Raw genomic sequence first — 12,970 nt, forward strand, 5'->3', positions numbered from 1 at the left:
GGGCTTGCATTCATTATTACTGTTGTTACTCATGTTATCGAACTGGGCCTATGGGCCACAATGTTATGTAAAAAGGGCTAAGGCCTTGCTCAGATTCTAAAAGGGCTTGACCTCTGTATCTTTTATCTGAATAGGGCTTAGGCCCAATGGGCTCGAGTGATTTGGGCTTTGGATGGGTTTCAGATACACGAAGTTTTCCCAAACTCACCCCTTCCTCTTCCATCCTTGCAGTGAGCCCTAGAATTGGTGGACTTGGAGTCAAGGGGATTCAGTGGCCATGAAGATTGATTGACGATTTTAAATAAGTTTAGCCTTCAATTTGGATTATTTTATTTTATTATGCTTAAGGTTGTAATAAGGCCGCTCTTTTTAATTACTTTTATTTTGGGGATTATTAAACTGGCTAGCACTAGGGTTCATTTTATAAAACTACTTGTTTTTAAAAGATCACGATGACGCAAAAGTTTCCATAAGTAAATGTTTTCCCAAGAAAAATAAATATCTTTAAGCAAACGTTTTGCAACCTTAATCATTTTCTTAAGATGGTCAGAATCAAACGGTTTTTCTCAAAATTATACGAGATGTTAGAGTGTGGCAATGGCGGTGTGCATGTCTAGGATTGGATCCGAAGAGATCTTGGTACTTAAGCAGTCCGACGGACTCACCTCCTCTTTTTCCTGGTTTCCTACCTGGTGCATAGCTTCCATTCACTTTAACCTTCTTTTAAAAGTATCTTTTACAACACCAACTCATTTTTCCAAACTAAGTGTTTTGAACGCACCAATGTGGCGATCGATCCGGTCATAACATCCGTGCCGGGTTTGGGGTGTTACATTTAGTGGTATCGAGCTAAGTTGCAACAACTCGGTACTGTGGATCGGTCCAAAATTTTTCAAAAATTTAGGCCTAAGAAGGGTATTTTTGGAAATGGTTTTTGAAAAGTTCATTTTAAAGATGTTTTGCGGAGTATATATGTTAAAATGGTCCAAGTTTGTTTGTTTTAAATCAAGAGTTTCAAAATAAAGGGTGTTTTCAAATCAAAGTTTTTAAATTTCTATTTTCGGTGATCAAAAATATGGTTTTCGAGTTTTAAATGGATTGAGAAAGAAGTGGCGCACTGAATCCCCGGCACCAAGTCTGTAAGTATTTCTGTTCCTCATATTACTCTATATTAAGATATTATTGTAGATAGAACTGAGACCATATCATGACATTATAACTAGGGTAACCCTAAAAACTCTAGAATACCGAGACTGTAGCTAGGCTATGATTCTGTGAAAATAGAAACTTGAAAATACTATCTCTGCATAAGACATGTGAATAAATAGTAAAAATATTTGAGACCTTTGTAGATTGTTTGATATGTGTACTGGTAATGTAGAGCATTGATATGGATTCTGCGGGTAAGCAAAGTCTGCCAACTTTGGGTAGCGGTAACTCAGAGCTTGGTACTGAGGCACTGGCCGAGTTAGTAAGGAAAGTGGTAGAGGAAGTATTGGATACAAAAATTAAGGAAATTAGGGAAGCGCTTAAAGCAGGGTGCTTACAGTGTAAGAAGAGAAAGGATTCTAGTTCTCAGAAGACCAAGCTTCGTTCTGTGAAACATGTTAAGGCACGACCAAACTTTCCAACCTGCAAAGACTGCAACGGGCGTCATACTGGTGAATGCCTTAGGAAGATGGGAGGATGCTTTAGATGTGGGTCCAAGGAGCATCGAGCTCGGGATTGCCAAGTTTATCCTATTTAAGTGTGTGTTACGAATTGAATGCGTGCTTGATAAACGTTTCTTTATTTGGTAATTAGATGTTCTGCGTCGTATTAAAATTATTTAGATCGAGTCTTGCTGTAGCGTAGTGGGGTAGATGTTAGATGACTACCCTGTTAAATGGAAATTTCGAGGACGAAATTTCTTTAAGGGAGGTAGAGTTGTAACACCCTGAATTTGGGCCTAGAAGTTTTGGGCCTTGAGCATGGGAGCGGTTGAAGGCAGCTTTTAATATTTTGTTGTGCATGTAAATTTTGTTAATGAAGGCTTATTTTAGTGGTTAAGTGTAATGAGAAGTGTTGGAGAAGTCTTGGGTTCAAACACGGACTCTAGTAAAAATTTAAGGTAGATCAAACCACAGGTGTAGTAGGTAGGCCTTAAGAATATTGTTGGAGAAATTGTGACACAAAATGGAGTGTGGTGTAGTGGCAAGGTGGCGCCACTTAGGGGACAAGGAAGTGACGCCATAGAGGAAGCAAGGGTCCAAGGTTCAAGTCTTGGCTCTTGCAATATATTTTGGTTTTTCTTTTCAATAAATCTAGAAGCAAGTAGGTGCGCTTTAAAGTTTATCGTTGGATTTATGACACAAATGAGTTGGTGGCCTAGTGGTGATGGCGTAAGTTGGCATATAGGAGGACTTTGGTTCAATCCTTGGCATGCAAAGGTTGATTATTTTGCTATGTTGGGATGGCAAGAGTTGGTGTTGAATTTAAACTCGATGATGGAGGATCCCACATCGGTAAGCTAACATAGGAGTGGATGCTGGTCGGCTTTAAATAGAGAGAACTATGAGGAGAGCAAAGGTACCTTTCTTGGCTGATCCCTTTCGCGTTATGGCGAGCTCGTTTGGGTTGGGCATCGGCTAGAAGTGCTTGGAGCGCGGATTAACTCCAGTCTCCTATCAGGTGTGTATTTATCACTACTCTTGTTGTTGGATTGCTACTTCGGGCTGCGATGGGCCGAAAGGGGCCATGTGGGCCCAATGGGCCTCGGCCCAATTGGATAAGTTGTTTGATTGTGTAGTAAATATTGGATTAGGCTAGGTGAATCGCATATCTGTGGCTAGGTTTGGGCTAAAAGGGCCACACGAGCGTGTGGGCCCATTTGGGCCGAGAATGGGCTTTAGAGCCATTTGTATTGTTATCCATGTTTAGAATACTTTAGTTTACCAATTATTGAAATGCCCTCGACTTGTAAAATTACCAAAGTACTCCGATTTGAAATTCTTGTTTTACCTCGATTTGTAAAATTACCATTTTACCCTCGATTTATAAATTACTGCTTTACCTCGATTTGTAAAATTACCGTTTTACCCTCGATTTATAAAATTACCGTTTTACCCTCGATTTACAGAATTACTGTTTTACCCTCGATTTATAAAATTACCGTTTTACCCTTGATTTACAGAATTACTGTTTTACCCTCGATTTACAAAATTATCGTTTTACCGTCGATTTATATAATTACTATTTTTCTCTTGATTTACTGAATTACTATTTTACCTTCGATTTACAAAATTACAGAAATACCCTCAATTTGTAAAATTACCAAAATACCCCTAGTTTGTAAAATTACCAAAATACCCACGGTTTGAAAAATTACTAAAATACCCCTGTAGGGTAAAATTACTGAAATACCCTTGTGGGTAAATTACCATTTTGCCCTTAGGGTGTTAAATGACTATTTTGCCCTTGTGGGCAAGTGACTGACTTGGACTGTGTGATATAGACAACTTTGGAGGAGCAATGAGGCTTGGAGTATCGACTTGGATAAGCTTGAATCGTATTATTGGACCTGTGAAGGTAAGCAACTTATGGTCAATAAGGGTTCTTTGGTAGAATAAGGTAGGTGGATTTTGAGTTTGTTAAGCATAACTTGTATGCTAAAAATGGTGATGAATAATTGTAGGACATCGTAAGGGATCTCGAGAGCGATCGTCATGAAACAGTGTGTCTAACACCCTTCTTTAGTTCAATTCAAAAAGCCAAAATGCCAAATTCGGCATTTCATGGTCATGTGGGTATCGAATGCTCTCAAGTCATAGAGTAATTGTTAGATCCGCACCGTAAGGTGGTAAGCACGTTCAGCGTGGCGTTTTAGCGTATTTGGAAAAAGGGCTCGATGGGCCAAAATCGGGCCCAATGGGCTTACTGGACCAATATGGGTAAGAGATGGGCAAATTAGCTTCATTAGGTAGATGGTGGAATCAAATTGCATAAAACCGATAAAAATTATTGAATTAGCTTGTGCAAGAGCGTAGATCACGAAATTACCCTAAAGAGCAAAATTACCAAATTACCCTAAAGAGCAAAATTACCGATATACCCTAGGGTTTTAAATTGGTGAACTGCTTGATTGATTACTACCGTATTTTGCATGATATGCATTTATTAATATCTTGCATGGGATTGGGGTATTAATGGAGGAAATCTTGAAAGTGGTTCATCCACGTCTTGGAGGCTTTGCCTCAATCGATCGAATTTGAGTGCCGTTCTTTAACTGTGGTGTGTAGGGTGGGTGGGTTGAGATATTCCCACATGGTGTGTAGGGTTGGTGCAGGCGGTGTAGCGGTTGGTGGGTTGAGTAGTCTCCCGGATGGGCTTGCATTCATTATTACCGTTGTTACTCATGTTCTTGAACTGGGCCTATGGGCCACACTTTGTTATGTAAAAAGGGCTAAGGCCTTGCTCTTGTATTCTAAAAGGGCTTGACCATCTGTGTCTCGTTATCTGAATAGGGCTTAGGCCCAATGGGCTCGAGCTGATTTGGGCTTTGGATGGGTTTCAGATACACCGAGTTTTCCCAAACTCACCCCTTCCTCTTCCATCCTTGCGGTGAGCCCTAGAATTGGTGGACTTGGAGTCAAGGATTTACATGGCCATGAAGATTGATTGACGATTTTAAATAAGTTTAGCCTTCAATTTGGATTATTTTATTTTATTATGCTTAAGGTTGTAATAAGGCCGCTCTTTTTAATTACTTTTATTTTGGGGATTATTAAACTGGCTAGCACTAGGGTTCATTTTATAAAAACTACTTGTTTTAAAAAGATCACGATGACGCATAAAGTTTCCATAAAGCAAATGTTTTCTCAAGAAAAATAAATATCTTTAAGCAAACGTTTTGCAACCTTAATCATTTTCTTAAGATGGTCATAATCAAACGGTTTTTCTCAAAATTATACGAGATGTTAGAGTGTGGCAATGGCGGTGTGCATGTCTAGGATTGGATCCAAGAGAGCTTGGTACTTAAGCAATCAAGCGGACTCACCTCCTCTTTTTCCCGGTTTCCTACCGGTGCATGACTTCCATTCACTTTAACCTTCTTTTAAAAGTATCTTTTACAACACCAACTCAGCTTTTCCAAACTAAGTGTTTTGAACGCACCAATGTGGCGCATCAGATCCGGTCATAACATCCAGGCCGGGTTTGGGGTGTTACATTTAGTATATAGGCTATTGTGTTAAACCATCATTTTTTTATTCAACCAGTTTGATGGATTCCATAGCCAAACATTTTATAAAACTTTGACAGCTTTTAATATTGACATAATAGTAATTTTAGCTCTCATTGTTTATACATTGTGTCCATGTAATCTTTATTCTAAAAAATTCAACTCCCTAACATTTATATAGTGCGCTTTTGTATTTTTAGAGTTTTGCTTTTATTTGTAAGATTCAAGGTTAAATTTAAAACAATAAAAAAGATAAAATTATCATATTAAATTTTTAGGTTTTTAATTTTAATATATTTTTGATCAAATTTAATTGATAAATTTATTTTTTAGCTTTTAAGGTGAAAGAGTCATAAAAAACAAAACTAAAAAGAAAATCAAATTATACAAGGTGTAAAAGTTAAAGGTTATTTTAGAATCAAAACTAAATTGATATAATGTATAAATATGGATTATTAAAATTTTATTATGCCAAATTTATAAATAAAAATAACAAATTTATATAAATAAAAAACAAAATAATTAAATTGTATCTAGTTCAACAAGATTCTAAAAATAATTATATCGTAAGCCTTAATGCATAAAATGTTGTCACATTGCAATATTTTTTGTTGAAGTGTATTTTAAAAATAATTAAGTTTATGAAAATATTCTTAATAACATAGAATATAAAAAAATTGTTTGCAAAATTAATATAATTATAAGAGTTACAACGTCATCAAAAAAATTTATACCTATGCTATTGATTAAGCGGTCGGGGTAGGTTTTGCTGGGATAGGGGCAGAACATGCAGCTGGATTTTGTTTGCCACTAACTTTAGGCTACACATTTGAACATTGTGATACTGCAGGTCTAGTCGGTCCACTGTGCGTAATTTCAATGTCTGCAAGTTCCACATTTTCACAAGGCAAAGTAGCACTACAAATAATCTTGGCAGCTTCTGGACGCGCAGAAGTGCCGTGAATGTTTTTGAAACTAATGTTGCTTAGTTTAACTTTTGATGCTTAGTTTAACTTTTGATTCTTCCTGCATCAACAAAATAATAATTCAATGACCGGTTAACTCTTTTTGCTCTCTTACGATTTTGATAAATATGTACATACATTTATTTTGCATTTGTTCCATGGGCAATATTTCTAATCAATTATAATAGGAGAACTGACATTGGTCACGGTAATATCCTCAAAGTGAATGTTCGAACAAGTGCCAGGTTTAGCACCTGGCCAAGTTTTGATTCTAACACCATTTGAAGTATTAGTCATGGTGCAATTTTTTACTGTAACTCCCTCAACTGGTTCTTCATTTTTAAACAATCCGAGACTGCCAATACTGATACCATGTCCTGGTCCACAAGTTACTCCATTGATAACCAAATTTTTGGAACCATCCCCAATTGAAACACAATCATCGCCAGTTTTTATCTCCGAGTTAAGAACATTGACCCCATCTGATCTCCCAATGTGAATCCCATCTGTGTTTGGGCTTTCACAAAAGTGATACGGTGAAATGTTCAAAGTAATGTTTTGCATCCTAGAACATTAGCTCGAACTTCTTCGTCTTTGGTAGTTATATTTTGTATCATTGCGTTGGTTAAAAAATCAAACCTTAGGTTTTGTTTAATTCAACAATGGAACAAAAAATAATTATTTGTTAGAATTAAGTGACCCAAATTTTATTTAAATAAAATACGATGGAAAATAAAATAAAAGTAAAATCCATATAGAACTAGACTTCTTTTATTTTATTTTAGAATAAGGTTTTAAACCTTATTAAACTCCATCTATTTTATATTGATTAGGATAAGGTGTTTCAATCCTACTAGAATATGGCTTTGCAAGCCTATAAATAGACATAGTCTATTCCTCTTGTATTTGTGTAAAAATTTTTCGACATAGTGAATTTTCTTCTCCTCTTGCCTGTGGTTTTTTTTTTCCGAAAGGGTTTCCACGTAAAATTTATGTGTTCTTTATTTTTATTTATTTTATTCTATTTTATTTTTCACAAATTGGTATCGAGCTTCCGGTTATTCATCTCGATCACGGTAATGGCGTCTTTGAAGTATGAAATTCACTGTTGGATCGCAACACCGATTTGCGTTGTGGCAAATTAAGATGCAAGCGCTTCTTGCACGATGGATCTAGAGGATGCCCCGCTAGGATAGATAAGATGCCTTCGACATTAACAGATGAAGAGAAGAAGCGTAAGGATCGAAAGGCATTAACACAATTACATCTGCATTTGTCCAACGAAATTTTGCAGGATGTGATGAAAGAGAAAACCGCCACGCATTATGGAAGAGGCTAGAACAAATATGTATGTCGAAAACTCTAACAAGCAAGTTGCATATGAAGCGGCGTCTTTATGCTCATCGCTTGGAGGAAGGTGCGTCAGACACGAACACTTAATGTTGTTTAAAGAAATTCTCTCAAACTTGGAGGCCATGGAGGTTCAAGATGATAAGGAAGATCTAGGGTTGATTCTACTTTGTTCGTTGCCCGCCTTATTCAACCTTTAGAGACACGATTTTATATAGCCATGAGTCTCTCACAGCTTGATGAGGTTTATGATTCTTTAACCTCGTATGATAAGATGAAGCATCTTGTGGTTAAACCCAACTCTCGGGAGAGGGTCTCATTGTTCGTGGGAGACAAGACCTAATGTTGATGATGATCGTGGTAGAACACAGAACGGAATCCTCGTGGTAAATCTAAGGGTAGATCAAATCTTCAAACAGAGGTAAAACTTGCAACTTCGCAAGAAGAAAGGGCACATTAAATCTGAGTGCTATAAGCTACAAAATAAGATTAAAAGGAGGTCGCGAATCAAAAGGGAAAACAAATTTAAAATTTCGGTGAAGTCGATGTTGTAGAAGACTACAGATGGTGAACTTCTAGTTGCTTCGACAATGATTCTAAAGTAAGCGAGGAGTGGATACTTGATTCAGCTGCACCTTCCACATGAGTCCCAATCGGGATTGGTTTACAACTTATGAAACGAAGATCTGAAGGTGTTGTTTTGATGGGAAATAATGCTTCATGTAAAATCGCAGTGTTGGAACAATTAAAGTTAAGATGTTTGATGGAGTTGTCGAAACACTTAGTGACGTGCGGCATGTTCCGTAATTGAAAAGAAATTTAATTTCGTTGAGTACTCTTGATTCAAAAGGGCATGATACACACCGAAAGTGGGGTTTTAAAGATTTCCAAAGGGTCCTTGTTGTGATGAAAGGGCAAAGAAAGATTGCCAAGTTATATGTTTTACTGGGTTCTCATCATATCGGTGATGCAATTGCCGCTTCCTCTTCCTTGTCGATGATGATATTACTAAACTTTGGCATATGCGCCTAGGGCATATGAGTGAGAATGGCATGGCGAATTAAGCAAAGAGGACTTCTTAATGGGCAAGGAATTTGCAAACCGAATTTCGTGAGCACCGTGTTTTGGGAAGCAAAAGAGAGTTCGATTCACTAGAGGAATCCATAACACGAAGGAAACGTTGGAGTATATCCATTCGATCTGTGGGGCCGTCCAGAGTGCCTTCGAGAGGTGGAGCTAATTATATGCTAACCTTTATTGATGATTTTTCCGAAAAGTTTGGGCGTTCTTCCCAAGCGTAAAAGCGATGTGTTTTCCACATTTAAGTCTTGGAAAATTATGATTGAAAAATGACGGAAAAGCAGATAAAATACCTCCGTCATGCACAATGGCTTAGAGTTCATTCTTATGAGTTTAATAGATTGTGCAAGTCCGAAGGGATCATGAGACACTTGACCATTCGTCATACTCCACAGCAAGAAACGGCGTTGCGAACGAATGAACAGAACGATCATGGAGAAGGTTCGATGTATGTTGTCAAATGCCAACTTACCAAGTCATTTTGGGCGTATGACCTCTCGCATGTTTTTGATCAACCGATCTCCATCCGCTGCCATTGAGAAAAAGACTCCACAAGAGGTATGGTCCGTAATCCCGCTAATTATTCGATTTAAAGATTTTTGGGTGTCCTGCGTATGCTCATGTTGATAATGGAAAATTGGAACCGAGATCCATTAAATGCGTTTTTCTTGGTTATAAAGCTGGTGTAAAAGGCTATAAGTTATGGTGTCCTGAAAATAGAAAAGTTGTGATTAGCAGAGATGTTGTTTTTGATGAAACCGCTATGCTACCTAACTTATCTCTTAAAGACTCTTCCAATAAAGAAAACCAAAAGCGGTGGAGCATCGACAATCTGAATCAACTCCTCAAGCCAAGACAAAAATTGAGAATAGAGTTGCTTCTTCACCGCAATACTCTATCGCCAAAAACAGGACAAGAAGAGAAATTAAACCTCCAAAGAAGTATGCCGAGGTTGATCTAGTTGCTTATGCTTTAAATGTGGCTGAAGATATAGATGCGAATCAAGAGCCATTTAATTATTCCGAGGCGATTAGTGTGTGAAGACTCAGAAAAGTGGATGTTTGCTATGCAAGAGGAGATGGAATCACTCCACAAAAACAGAACATAGGATCTTGTAAAACTTCCTAAAGGTAAAAAGGTTGTTCGTTGTAAATGGGTGTTTAAAAAGAAAGAAGGGACTCGTGAGTTGAAGAACCCGGATATAAAGCAAGGCTTGTTGCAAAGGGTTACAGATCAAATTCCGAGTGGACTTCATGAGATGTGTTCTCTCCAGTTGTTAAGCATAGTTCGATTCGAGCTTTGCTTGGTATTGTTGCCATGCATGATTTGGAGCTTGAGCGGTTAGATGTAAAACCGCATTTTTGCATGGAGAACTTGAGGAAGATATTTACATGCAACAACCAGAGGGTTTTATAGTCTCGTAAAAAGAGGACTATGTTTGCTTGTTGAAAAAGTCCCTTTACGGTTTGAAACAAATCACCAAGACAAAGGGTACAAGAGGTTTGATTCCTTTATGACTTTTCATGATTTCAAAAGAAGTAGTTTTGACAGTTGTGTCTACTTTAAGAAAAATGTTGATGGTTCTTTTGTGTATCTACTTCTTTATGTTGATGACATGTTGATAGCAAAGAAAAGATAAAAGAGAGATAAGAAAGGTTAAAGCCCAACTAAGTGAAGAATTTGAGATGAAAGATTTAGGACCAGCAAAAAGATACTTGGTATGGAGATTCTCGAGATAGAAAAGCAAGTAAATTGTACCTAAGTCGGAAGGGTACATTGAGAAAGTTCTTTGCGGTGTTCAATATGCAGAGTGCTAAGCTCGTTAGTACTCCTTTAGCGACCCATTTCGGACTTTCATCGGCCTTATATCCTCAATCGATAATGAGATTGAGTACATGTCACATGTTCCATACTCTAGTGCAGAGGATCTCTCATGTATGCTATGGTTTGTTCACGTCCAGATTTATCATATGCGATCGGTCAGCTTAGCGATACATGGCGAATCTCGGTAAAGAACACCGGAAAGCGCTTCGATGGATTTTAAGATACTTACGAGGCACTACTAATGTTTACTTACAGTTTGGAAGAACTAAAGATGGAGTTATAGGGTATGTTGATGCTGATTTTGCCGGAGACCTTGATAGAAGAAGATCTCTCACAAGTTACGTCTTTACAATCGGAGGTTGTGCAATTAGTTGGAAAGCCACTTTGCAAACTACATTCGCTTTGTCTACCAACGGGTTGAGTACATGGCGATAACTCGAGGCTTGTAAAGAAGCTATTTGGTTGAAGGGACTATTTAGTGAACTCAATGAAGACCTTCAAATCAGCACGATATTTTGTGACAATCAGTGCCATCTTTCTTACAAAAGATCAAATGTTTCATGAGAGAACAAAACACATTGATATTCGGTATCATTTTGTTCGTGATATTATTGCTCGTGGTGATATTGTTGTGAGCAAAATTAGCACTCATGAAAATCCTGCAGATATGATGACTAAGTCACTTCCTATAACCAAGTTTGAGCATTGCTTAGACTTGGTTGGTGTTCATTGTTGAAGTTAAACCCTTAAGGGGTTTTTGGAAGAGGTGAAAAACTTGTTTATTGAAAGTTCGCGATGAAGAACTTGTTCATTGAGAATTTGTGTCAAGGTGGAGATTGTTAGAATTAAGTGACCCAAATTCTTATTTAAATAAAATACGATGGAAAATAAAATAAAAGTAAAATCCATATAGAACTAGACTTCTTTTATTTTATTTTAGAATAAGGTTTTAAACCTTATTAAACTCCATCTATTTTATATTGATTAGGATAAGGTGTTTCAATCCTACTAGAATATGGCTTTGCAAGCCTATAAATAGACATAGTCTATTCCTCTTGTATTTGTGTAAAAATTTTTCGACATAGTGAATTTTCTTCTCCTCTGCCCGTGGTTTTTTTTTTCCCGAAAGGGTTTCCACGTAAAATTTATGTGTTCTTTATTTTTATTTATTTTATTCTATTTTATTTTTCACATTATTACTTAATTCTATTTATAAAAGCAAAAGTCATAACTTCTCAATAAGAAAATAACTTACAATAGGAAGTGAACCACAATAATCATGACCTTTGCAACCTTCCCTTTTATAAGCAGTGGTTCCCTGGCCGTCAAAAACTCCTCCGCCAGACAATTTGAAATTTTCAATTCTATTGAAAGCAATCCATTTAGGCTCCTTGAAAGCACCAGGGTCTGCCAGAGCCTTCACAGTTCCTTGAACTTGAAGCTCAATAGGAGCCTTGCAAGGACCATCTAAGGTAGCTGTACTTAAAAAATATATCCCTTTAGGAATCACAATTTTTGACGGAGATGTTGAGGCACATGCTTCTTTCCAAGCATCCAACAATGGCTAAAACTAAATAGAAAAATAAAAAAGATACATATAAAGATAAGAGATTTGGAAAATAGTTATGCATACTTTTATCTGCTGACTATAAAGTTATATGATATTTTGCTTACCTTACTCAAATCTATTTTCTCGTCTGCCTTTGCACCAAACTTTGCAACAACATCAATAATGCCACCACCTCCTCCTCCTTGACCTTCAACGGATGATATGGACAGAAGTACTAGTATTAACATGGATGAAACAAAATTAAATTGAATAGCCATACTTTATTTTTATTCACTACAAAGAGAGAATGATTTCTGTTTTTTGTTTTGTTTCAACCCATCTTATATAGATAGAGTAAGGCCAAATTACAACCAACTAAACATTTTCTATTTTAATTAGCGTGGGTAAATAATATGACCAAGTTTTGCTTACTATAATTAGCACTTCTTTTTCTTTTTGGAAGCAATTAACTCGTTAATTTGCCAACAAACTTGATATGGTAAAATAATTAACTAACACGTGACTTAATATAACTATTTAAGGTTTCTATATATAAATGAAAATGATGAATAAAATTGTCGACTTAGCTCGATTGGCATCGACCTTGTTGCATATGCAGGAGACCGTGGGTTCGAGCATGTTGAAGGGCATTAATGATCTCCTATATTAAGGGTTGGGGAGGAGTTATGAGTAATTCTAGGCAATGTATAAAAAAACGATGAGTAAAATTATCCATTACTAATTTCTTTTCTATATTATATTAATAATTTATTATATGGTTAGATATAGATAATTAAATATGTATGCTTAATAGTATTGAAAATTATAGTATTTTATTAATTTTAAATATTTTTAAAAATAAAATTTATTAATAATATAATAATATTAACCTTGACTTAAGTTAATTTTTATATAAAAATAAGTCACTCATAAAGGTTAAGTCATTCTAGAGGGAAAGAAAAAGGGCGAAACTATTTTCCATGA

At 36.5% G+C, this 12,970-nt stretch overlaps 1 pseudogene; it reads right to left on the minus strand.

Moving 5' to 3' along the window:
- Positions 1 to 5,964: 5,964 nt before the first annotated feature.
- Positions 5,965 to 12,342, minus strand: LOC108463654 (polygalacturonase-like; annotated as a pseudogene).
- Between the last annotated feature and the right edge of the window lie 628 nt (positions 12,343 to 12,970).

The sequence above is a fragment of the Gossypium arboreum genome, chromosome 2 (assembly GCF_025698485.1).
Source record: "Gossypium arboreum isolate Shixiya-1 chromosome 2, ASM2569848v2, whole genome shotgun sequence".
NCBI classification, from domain to species: domain Eukaryota; kingdom Viridiplantae; phylum Streptophyta; class Magnoliopsida; order Malvales; family Malvaceae; genus Gossypium; species Gossypium arboreum.